Source organism: Saccostrea echinata, unplaced genomic scaffold (genome assembly GCF_033153115.1).
Source record: "Saccostrea echinata isolate AGI-Se365-2 ecotype Australia unplaced genomic scaffold, CSIRO_AGI_Sech_v1 ptg000033l, whole genome shotgun sequence".
NCBI classification, from domain to species: domain Eukaryota; kingdom Metazoa; phylum Mollusca; class Bivalvia; order Ostreida; family Ostreidae; genus Saccostrea; species Saccostrea echinata.
This window is the reverse complement of record NW_026889782.1, coordinates 18,200,905-18,211,920: the sequence shown is the minus strand read 5'-3', so window position 1 is coordinate 18,211,920 and position 11,016 is coordinate 18,200,905.

Sequence of the window (11,016 nt, the reverse complement as noted above, 5' to 3'; positions counted from 1 at the left end):
AATTCTGGAGAGGGAGGTTAAACAACATACGTATAATCAATCAATCGATTGCTGAAGAATTACTGTAATTGAATAATCTGTCTTATAGGTATGCTGTCAAGTCTTGATATTATAACTTTACAAAACTCAGTGACTTTACGTTTAATGTGATACTAACTTAATTCATTATATTTTTTTTATAACACCATACACAATTATGCCAAAAGATACACACAGTGAAGTTTATGATAGTAAGGTGTTCGTTCGTCTGTTTGTTTGTCTTAGAAATGATTGCAAACAATTTTTTGTAAAATTGCTAATGATATACGTATATCTCTTATAGGTGCCAAATGTATTATACAAGATTGATAATGAAAATCAAAGTACCTTAAGTACTGAAAGGACATTTTTCCAGTTATTTTTTTCTTTCAAAGTAAATATGATATGTATGTTTTTTACACAGAAAAAAGCAAATTCTTACAGATTTAGAAGAACGGAAGACTTTTTTGTTGCCATGGCAACAAGAGTCTAGTTTCCAGTTATTTTTTTCTTTCACAGTAAATATGATATGTATGTTTTTTACACAAAAAAAAAAGCAAATTCTTACAGATTTAGAAGAACGGAAGACTTTTTTGTTGCCATGGCAACAAGAGTCTAGTTATTATTATTATTATTATTATTCCTCCCAAATTTTGTGAGCGCGATTACTCAGAGATGTTTCGATAGATTTTCACAATTTTTCACTGGATAATAGGTTGATATATGAAGTTTATATAAAATTCCGTTTTTTGAAAAATTCACTTCCGGTCCGAAGTTACGGCCGTATTTCAAATTTTAAATTGCATTTTTGTCCGGTGTTTTTCTCAGAAAGGGTTTGAGGTAAAGATGTGAAATTTACAGGAATGATAGATCATGACATTCTCTTTGTTTCTACGTGATTTTCGTTTGTGTCTGGAACTTCCTGTCTAAACCGGAAGTGAATTTGTGTTTTGGTCAATTTTCGACTTTTTTGTTTTTAAACATATTTTCAAGATATTTTTAGGCGTAATAGAGATAGGTCTATAAGTGCCAAATATATAATTTGTTTTGAAATCAGGTCACCCGTTTATAGATTTCAGCTACTTTCTTTTTCCTTTCAAAAATCAAAGTACTAAAAGTACTGATAGCGCATTTCTTACTTTAACTTATGTTTACATGTTTCTCTGCATACAAAAATCAATACATACAGTATCATATATAAGAATGAAGACTACATTTAATTGCAGTAAATATCAAAGTACCTGAAGTACTGAGAGGACTGTTTTAGATACCCATTTTTTTCAAACTACAGTGTAGTATAAACAGGCATGTTTTTCTATACATAAAAATCAATGCATAGAATAAGTTACCTATGGAAGGTATTTTCATTAGCCAATAAAAATCAAAGTACCGCAAGGACTGAAAGGATATTTACTATTCTTTTTTACTTCAACTTATATATAGATGTTTCTCTAAATGCAAAATTCAATTCATACACTACATGTATTAAATTTGTCATGTTTATATATAAGGACGGTGGATACTTTCATTTTTGTAGTGAAAATCAAAGTACTGTAAGAACTGACAAGTTGTTTTCTAGATAAAACTCCCTCCCCCATTTTAACTTTTAAATTTAAAATAGTTTAAATATACTTCTACTAATGAAAAAAAACATGCATACAATATCTTATATAAGGACAACAGATACATTTTGCAGTAAAAATCAATGGACTGCAAGTACCGAAGGGACAAATTTTAGATTCTTTACAACTTAAATATTACATACTGTACACGTTTCTCTACAAAAAAAAAAATCAATGCAAACGGTATCATATAGGAACGGAAGACCTTTTTGTTGCCATAGCAACAAGAGTCTAGTTATTATTATTTTTCTTCCTGGGTACTTTTTTGTCCGTGAGTGATCTCCGAAACTACACATCCGATTGAGGTGAAACCTTTTTAGGGTTAATAGGAATGTTATGTAGATTTGCGGAACGAAGGTCATTTTGCGCGCACGCGCATGCACGTGCGTGCGCGTGCAATGCTTAAAATGACCAATATACTTGATATAGCTGTAACTTTTATAGTTTTTGATGAAATGCTTTGATACTCAGAAAGTAAGGATATATTAATAGTGTAGACAAGATGACATGGTCAGAATGCACATGCATGCACGTGCGCGCATACGCATTGATTGAAATAACCAATACAATTGATATATACTTGCACATTTTTTGGATGAATTGCATTGAAACTCAGAATATAAATATATATTAGAAGTGTACACAAGAAGACTTGATCAGCGCACACATGCATGTACGTGCGTGCACGTGCGCGCGCGTGCAATGAGTAAAATGACAAATATACTTGATATACCTATAACTTTCATATCTTTTGATGAAATGCTTTGATACTCAGGATATCAAGATATATTAAAAGTGTACATAAGATGACATGGTCAGAATGCACATGCATGCCCGTGTGCGCATGCGCAATGATTGAAATAACCAATACAAATGATATAGACTTCACTCGTACATTTTTTGATGAATTGCTTTGAAACTCTGAATATAAATATATATTAGAAGTGTACACAAGATGACATGATCGGCGCACACATGCATGCACTTGCAAGCACGTGCGTGCGCGTGCAATGAGTAGAATGACCAGTATACTTGATATAGCCAAAACTTTCATATCTTTTGATAAAATACTTTAATACTCAGAATATAAGGATATATTAATAGTGTAGACAAGATGACATGGTCAGCATGCACATGCATGCACGTGCGCAATGATTGAAATCACCAATACAATTGATATAGACTTAACTTGTACATTTTTTGATGAATTGCTTTGAAACTCAGAATATAAAGATATATTAGAAGTGTAGACAAGATGACATGGTCAGCGCTCACATGAATGCACGTGCGTACGCGTGCAATGAGTAAAATTACAAATATACTTGATATAACCATAACTTTTACATTTTTTAATGTAATGCTTTGATACTCAGAATATATAGACATATTATAAATGTAGACTAGACGAAATTGTCAACATGCACATGCATGCACATGCGCGCGCATGCAATGCTAAAATGACCAATACACTTGATATAGCTGTAACTTTTATATTTTTTGATGAAATGCTTTGATACTCAAAATATGTAGATATATTAATAGTGTTGACAAGATGACACGGTCATCATGGACATGCATGCAAGTGCGCGCGCGTGCAATGCGTAAAATGACAGATATACTTAATAAAGCCGAATTTTTTTATGTTTTGATGAAATTTGAATATAAAGATGTATTAAAAGTGTAGACAAATTGACATGGTCATTTTGTACAGGCATTCCCGTGCGCGCGCGTGTAATGCATAAAAAAACCCAATATACTTCATTGCCTTATTTAATGAAGCTTACAGGAAATAAGACACCACAAGGAAGTTGGGGAGCGTTTGGGGAACATCTGTAACGGTCTCCGTTACAATTAATACTAGTTTAATTTTATGTTCTTCGTTATATCTTCAATATCAGTAACATTTTTATTATTAAATTGGATTGTTCATTTTTTAACGTCAGTTGAATTTATTAGTACAACCCCACCCTACCCCCTCCTCCCAACACACATAATTTTTTGATTCAAACAGATGTTTCTGTATTCATCTTTCTTACATAATCTGTCAAAGCCATTTTTAAATAAATTTCTTGCTTATTCAACTTTTGTTTATTCGTGTTTCTTATTTTCCTACACCAGGAACCTGTAACATGTTTGTACGAAATCCACGTGTTTCATCTGTCAATCAAAATCACTCGACGCAATCTTGAATGGTGCGATTTGAGACATTCATCGGCTCCTTTGTCAAATATATAGTGGGACATAACTAAATAGCCGGAGGCACCAATGTTTATCACACCTTTCCATGTCATCGGTCTTGACCATAGCAAGTGTATAAATCACGTAATCCCAAGTCCTACCCATCCACACGTGTAAATTAAACTGATTACCAAGAACTTGTTGAAAAATCTGATAGATTAAATATTTTACACTTTAATTAATTAAAACTGTTTAACCTGTCAAATGGTGATTTGTATACAGTTTTAAAAATATATACAAAATACAAGTACATGTATATTCACCTAACTTTTTGTTCATATTTTACTGAATAATAATAGATTGTCTGTTGAATTAGTAAATAAAATGATAATAAAAAAATGATTTTTTTTTTTTTTTTGTCAGTTGACATGTTATTCTTCTAAATTCAACATACATTTAGAATTTAAATTTCATAAAACCGCTAACGATCGGAATTGCATGTGAGTTTTGTTTCCGAATCTATTACATATTTGATAAGGGGAGGGGGGTCTTCTGTAATTAGGACCGTAGACTATTATTTGAAGAATAGGGTACTTTACAGTTCTGCACTTTGTATGCATATTTTTTAACCTTTTTGAAAGATATCTGAAGACTACATAATTAAGAAGGATATGACGAGAGAGAGAGATGAGAGGGGTTAAGATTTATTTAGCATTGCAGACACACTATTTGATATAATGTAACGTAAAAAAAAATATAAGTACATTACCATAATTAGGAGTACGCGGGTATCATTATTTAACAATTAGTTTTAATTATTTTTATATTGAGAATGACCCGATTTTTTAAAATATATTTGGTTGTGACTTTGAAGTAAAATTAAATTGATAATATTGTTGCTGCTGATTGCTAAATGGTAACAACTGATTATCAAATTTAGACATAGAAGAATTTTTATCCAAACGAGAAAATTGTCAATTATCATTAAGCCGATAGTTATGAAGATCTTGTGGAAATATTTAACAGCTTGATGAACGAACTGTTTTAGGACACTGAAAATATAGAATTAAAAATTCCTTATTTTGGTTTTGATGATTTTTTTCCAGTCATATTCAGTAGGCTGAAACAGGGAGATATATACATGAACTTTAATTGTAGTATACACGATCCTGGCTGTAGGCTGTTTTGAAATCTAAATTCCTCGTTAGAATCGGTTTCTGGTGCAGCCTAGTAAGGTCTGATGCAAAGCTCAATAATTATTCCGTCTGAATTTTTAAAACTTATAGACCAATGCCTCATATCAAAGCTAAAATCGTCGTTGTTTTCCAAGTTAATCTCATTGTCGTTAATACTGACCCGCTTATGCGGTACATGTTGTGACGTCACGCCAGTAGAGCCTCGTTATCGATCATTTCTATTTTCGCTTGATTGGATTTTCAAAACAGGTAAAAAAATAGGCACTTTTAAAGCGCGATAACTTCGTTATTTGTGCAAAGATTTCGTGATCTTTATCATTTCAAAAAATAAAACGCTACTGCAGGTAATCTTTAAAAGTAACTTGAAACATGGTTAGATGTGTCATTTGGTACAAAATCTTACATTTTCAAAAATGTTTTTTCTAGAAATTTGTATCTCTGGGTCATCTCTCTACGATTTTAAAAACACATTTGTGTGCATTTGTATTCAAAGAAACGAGCAAAAATTTGTTAAAAAAAAAAATGGAGAAGACCGAGGGACTATAAAAAATTAAATTTTTTTCCAAAAAATACCGATGTGTAAATGCGTTGCTTCTTTGTCATTTTAAATCCGGAATGTTTGTGTAGCGACGATCGATAGCTCAGTAGTATGCGTTACAAGTCCAGCGCAGTTAGGAATCGAGAAGTTTTTGGTGCGATCCTCGCATGGAGCAATTTATTTTTTTTATACACACAATCGAGTGAATTTTGTTTACTGATTTATAAGTTTTAAAAAAGATATATATTTTTTTTTAATAAATAATATATTTATTTTCAATAACATACAACAAAATATCGAGGCAAAACTTCCGCAGAAGCCCTCTGTATATACCTCACCTGGGGTGCCAGGAGCTCCCTGGATCGGTATTTTTATTATAATATTTAATTTACAAAATTATATACATTAAATGAAAAAAAAATACATGTACGTATACATATCATTGTTGACATTTCATTTCTATACATATGCTTATATATCATTGTATAATATTTTTTGTTAGTAAAATAAGTATTATAGATGAAATATCTATACTTAATTTATATACTTCTCAAAATACATATAATCACAAAGAAAATCCTATTTGGTCAGCTAACTTTTTTAAAAGATGGTAATTTAATTTAACACTTTTTGCATCCTTTGCTATTAAATAATACTGATATAATGATGATTTTAAAAAGGATAACATTGCATGTGCATTTACATTTTCATTTTGTAATCTACATTTCATTTTATACTTGTATATTTTGTAACCTACAATTGATATGACATTATTAAAAATTTTTGTTGTTTCGTTAAACTCATTAAAAAAATCCTACAACAATATTTTTCCAGGATATATTTAATTTCAATATATTTGATATTTTTTCCCATAATCTTTTTGAATCCGAACATTCTAAAATTAAATATTCAATATATTCTACTTGTCCACAGCTTGTACAATTTTTCCCCACCTCTTTATTCCATTTATTTACATTATAATTACAATTCAGCTGGTTATGTAAAAGTTTAATATTGAATTCTGCTATCTGTTTATCGAACACATTTAATATTTTAGCTGTATAAATATTTTTCCATTGACCATTTGTTATATTGAATTCTTTTGACCACTTCGTTTCCATTATTGGCCTTTGCTTCTGTTTAGAAAGTAGAATTTTATAATAAAATCCTGATTTTTCAAATTAGGGGTTTCTACTTTTTCCTTGAAAATAAAAATAGGGTTTTTGTATATTAGTGTTCAGCACGGGGAGCGAAAGCAATTTTTCAAACCTACTGAAACTTCGTTTCATATATCATACCCTATTATCTTGTTAGGTGTTTATTATTTATGTGAAGTATTACTGTTTTATCGTAACTGTTTAGATAAGTGACTAAATTATTTCAAATTTGCTATTTCAATGTAAATCTAAACATTTTCCAATGTGCGTAACTTGGTAAAGTCTCTCCACTTCTGGTCAGTCTACCAAATCGTGGACATTTTAACCATAAATGTTTCGTACACATGATTCCTGCAGGTCGCACGCCAAGTACGCCCATCTTCTTTAACAATACTTAAAATACTTCTAAAGAGAAAAAATGATTATTTTCTTCTAAATAACCTTCCTTTACAAAATAAAGTTCCTGACTTAATGCTTTTGGTATCGAACTTAATCATGGGGTTTTAACTGGATATAATTTAATTGGCATTGTAGAATCCAAATTTATTGTAAGAACTAAAACAATATGCAGAATTTTTGAAATATAGTTCAAGACAAAAATCTGCTCAAAAGCTCAGGAGCAAACCTCTTTAAAGAGTATTTACTTGTATTTACATAGGACTGCACCTTCTTAATTCTGTACTTCTAGTGAAAACCATCATTGCAGAAATAATATATGTTTATCAATGAAGGGCAAGTTGGACTTCGATGACCTCTGGAAAGTTGTTTTCCCTGTTTATTTTGTCCAAATGTTAAGATTTGAAACCGAAAGTACATTGCAAATGGCCGATTTTATAGGGGTCTTGTCTTTATACATGTCATGCTTTCAATAGCAGCCTTTAAGAGACCATTCACGTCTAACTTGCCCTTCATTGATAAACACATATTATTTCTGCAGTGATGGTTTTCACTAAAAGCACAGAATTAAGCAGGTGCATTTTTTTTTAAATGTGCAATTTTTTTTGCATTTTTTTTTCTCTAAAAATATTTTTTTTTTTTTAATATTTATTTTCAAGTGATACTTTCTATCTGTTAATCAATGATATATTTATAAACTGTAAAAGTTTTAACTTTATATCTCACATAGTTTTGGAGCTATTGTAAAAATAAATTTTTAGACATCTTGACCTTTGACAAAACCTTAAACCACATTGACAAGTTAGATTGATCACTGAACCGTGGCGGAAGAAAATTTCATGTTCACAATTTCACTGACTTGGCTACGCTACAGGGTACACTGCTTTATAGCGTATTCATTACACTAAAAAAAGACAAATCATGTAGAGTATAGATTAAGGAACAGTTTTTTTTTTAAACATAAAACAGCAAGTCATCCTACTATATATGTAATATAGCTGACACATGCTAAACTAGGGGTGAGGGAGGGTGTCACATTAGTAATTAAACTATAATAATTTTCAAATATCATCTTATATGTTAACAAGAGGCCCAAGGGCCTTAACGGTCACCGGAGTATAATACAATAATTTAAAGGATGCTTAGAGTATAATATGAACTGAAAGGTGAAGCTTTGTTGCCCAAAAGAAAAAAAAAATAGGGTGATCATGATCAACAAAATAATTGGTCTTAATATTCATTAACAGTTCATAAATTAGGTTCTAATATGTTCCCCATTATCACTATCACCATACGGTATATTAACAAATTATCAATGCTTCTCTACTATTTTAATCCCTTGTTGAAATCTCTTACATTGGCCTCTCTTGGTCTTTGATGAACATTTAATAAGACAAGTTATTTTTGTCTCATTTTTATTTATCTACTACTTACAAGTCTATCAGATCATTAAAACAATGAAAGTACTTTCTGTATTATACAATAAAAGTTTTTGCATAATTCTCTTATTCTATTTACCTTTCAAGTACATTATTTACAGTGATAAATTATCAAAAGTAAATGGCAAAGGGGAATAACTCCTCTCAGTAGAATACAAACTAATACAGCCCTGGCCAGGACCAGAACACTTGACCAAATGGTCCAGATGTTCAAAAATCTGGTAAAAATTCCCTTCCTTATAAAATTTTTTACTCTATTTACCTCAGATATGCCCAGGTGCGGAGAAGATTTTCAAAGAAATAATGCATTTTAACTACAGATTCACTATATTATCCCCCCCCCCCCCGAAACACCAGACCTTCTGACCCTGGGACCATAAGTTTGCTCATCATTGCTAATCACTTTGTTTATCTGCTTAACACTAAGGAGCAAACAGGATTATTTAATAGAATTAATGCATTTTCACTATATTATCAAGAGCCCCACTCTCACACCAGCACATCTGACCCAGGGGTCATGAAATTCACTACTCTGAAAGAAGCACTCTTGCTCATCATAACTATACACTTAGCTTCTTGACTTTTTTAACCAGAAGCAGAAAAGAATATTTTCAAAGAAATTTTGCTTTTTCACGTTATAATCAATAGAAGCTCCCCCCCCCCCCCCCCTTCTCACCAGAATCCTTAAACCTGGGGTCATAAAATTCACAATTTTGGAAGAGGCATCCTTGCATATCATAACAATGTACTTAGTCTGTTTAAACAATACCCAGGGGCAGAGAAAAAGATTTTCAAAGAAATAATTCACCTTGACTATAGGATCTATATAGCCCCGCCCTAGCACCAGAACTCCTGTCCCCGGGGTCATGAATTTCCCAATTTTGGAAGAGACATCCTTGCTTATCATAACAATGTACTTAGTTTGTTTAAATAATGCCCAGGTGCAGCGAAAAAGATTTTTAAAGAATTAAACATTTTCACTTTATAATCAATAGAGCCCCACCCTAACACCAGAACCCCTGATCCAGGGGCCACGAATTTCACAATTTTGGAAGAGGCATCCTTGATTATCATAACTATGTATTTAATGTGTTTCAATAATACACAGGAGTAGAGAAGAAGATTTTCAAAGAATTAATGTATTTTCACTATATAATCAATAGAGCCCCGCCCTAACACCAGAACCCCTCCCCCTGGGGCCATGAAATTCACAATATTGAAAGGGGCACTCTTGCTCATCATAACTATGTTCTTAGTTTTTCTAATACCCAGGAGCAGAGGAGAAGATTTTCAATGAATTAATGCATTTTCACTATATAATCAATAGAGCCCCGCCCTAATACCAGAACCCCTGCCCCTGGGGCCATGAAATTCACAATTTTGAAATGGGCACTCTTGCTCATCATAACTATGTACTTAGTTACTGAATTTAATACCCAGGAGCAGAGAAGAAGATTTTCAAAGAATTAATGCATTTTCACTATATAATCAATAAAGCCCCGCCCTTACACAAGAACACCTGCCCCTGGGGCCATGAATTTCACAATTTTGGAAGAGGCACTCTTACTCATCATAACTATATACTTAGTTAGTTTATTTTAATACCCAGGAGCAGAGAAGAAGATTTTCAAAGAATTAATGCATTTTCACTAATCAATAGAGCCCCGCCCTAACACCAGAATCCCAGACCCTGGGGCCATGAATTTCACAATTTTGGAAGAGGCACTCTTACTCATCATAACTATATACTTAATTAGTTTTTTTAATACCCAGGAGCAGAGAAGAAGATTTTCAAAGAAATAATGCACTTTCACTTTATGATCTACATAGCCCCGCCCTAGCACCAGAACCCCTGACCCTGGGGCCATGAATTTCACAATTTTGGTAGAGGACTCAATGCTCATTACAATGATGCCAACAGTTTGATTGCTTGATGTCCAGGAGTAAAGAAGAAGAATTTAAAGATTGCATTAATTTTGGTGGTTTTAGCCCCACCCCACCCCTCAGGCCCCAGGGGGGCAGGGACCATGAAATTCACAATTTTTGTTCCCCTTCACCCATAGATGCTATATGCCAAATTTGGTTGAAATTGGTTGAGCGGTTTCAGAGAAGAAGCTAAAAATGTTCAAACATCGCACGACGCACGCCGACGGACAAAAACGGATAGCAATAGGTCACCTGAGTGACTTAGGTGACCTGAAAAAAAAAAACTGACAATGGAGATAAAAATTTTGCCACTACTAATATCGCACTACTTAAATGCAGTTCTCAACATTCACTGGAAATTTTTTTTTAGAGTGACACCCCCCCCCCCCCACCCACATACTTAAAACTGGTTCAAAATATTCTCCAGACATTTAACGGTACCCCAAAACAGTGCATCAGTAATGACAGTATTATTAATTATGTTCAGTGCTCGTACGTTGGGACTTAAAACCGATTTCTCGGATTGTTAAAGCAGTAGATTGAGTT